This window comes from Sorex araneus, chromosome 1 (assembly GCF_027595985.1).
Source record: "Sorex araneus isolate mSorAra2 chromosome 1, mSorAra2.pri, whole genome shotgun sequence".
Taxonomy (NCBI): Eukaryota; Metazoa; Chordata; class Mammalia; order Eulipotyphla; family Soricidae; genus Sorex; species Sorex araneus.
In genome coordinates, this window is record NC_073302.1 from 382,987,920 (window position 1) to 382,988,868 (window position 949).

At 33.2% G+C, this 949-nt stretch overlaps 1 pseudogene; it reads left to right on the forward strand.

The window, feature by feature from the left end:
* Positions 1-319: 319 nt before the first annotated feature.
* On the forward strand, positions 320-460 carry LOC129400992 (small nucleolar RNA SNORA48; annotated as a pseudogene).
* Positions 461-949: the final 489 nt, after the last annotated feature.

A 949-nucleotide genomic window follows, 5' to 3' on the forward strand; every position in this document is an offset into this window, starting at 1 on the left:
AAGAGAATTTATAAATTCTGTGATGCTTATGTGTATATTTTAGGACTGCTTCCCTCTTGTAGATGTGAAGAAAACAGAAGTTATTGTTTCTGTTTCTCCTGTCATATTGACTAATGAATACTTTCATTCGTATAAGCCGAACATACCAATGAAGATTGGGAACAAGTCACTATGTTATGCTCTGAATGAGACTTGAGCCATGGAATGAGAGAAACATAGTTTAAAAAATTTTCAGTCTAGTAGAATTTAGTGATCCAATAATACCTAGTCTGTAATATTATCAAAATCTCTCTGCATTTCTAAAGAAGTCTATTTTTCCCATCTTTGGCAATGGACAAAGAGACACCTTATTAGTGATATTGCTCTTATATCAGTCAGGGGCAAAGCACATAGTCCTATGTTCAGCATAGCATGATGATTGAGTTGGTGGCCAGAGCTGTTTCATGCTTGGGGCACATTTTTTTAAGGCTATACTTTCTAAAAAATGCCTAGAAACAAAAGGTTTAAAGACCATGATTTCCCTACATTTCCTAATTCATTTTTTGATAAAGTAATCTGTAGTTCATTATCAATTTTTAACCTTGTCTAATTTCAAAAACTTGTGAGCTGGCAGATAAGGTTCTCAGTTACAAACTGAATAGACAGCATTAAATGAATTAAAAATCTAGTATAACCAGACAACATGCCAAAGCTATATCTATGTAAAAATCTAAGTGTCATGTCACTTAACCATTTTGAAACTTTGTGGAATACAATCATGGAACAAGCTAAGGTATTAAATAGGCATGGTGGTTGATGGTTCAATAATAGATGAAATTCAGGACAATATATAAGGTATCTCCCAGGAAGTGTCCAAGCATTCATAGCTTATATATCTACTTTTCACCTAGACTTCATCTGTATTTTTTATTGAGAAAAATCACCCCAGTTAACAAGTATTGCTGAGAAA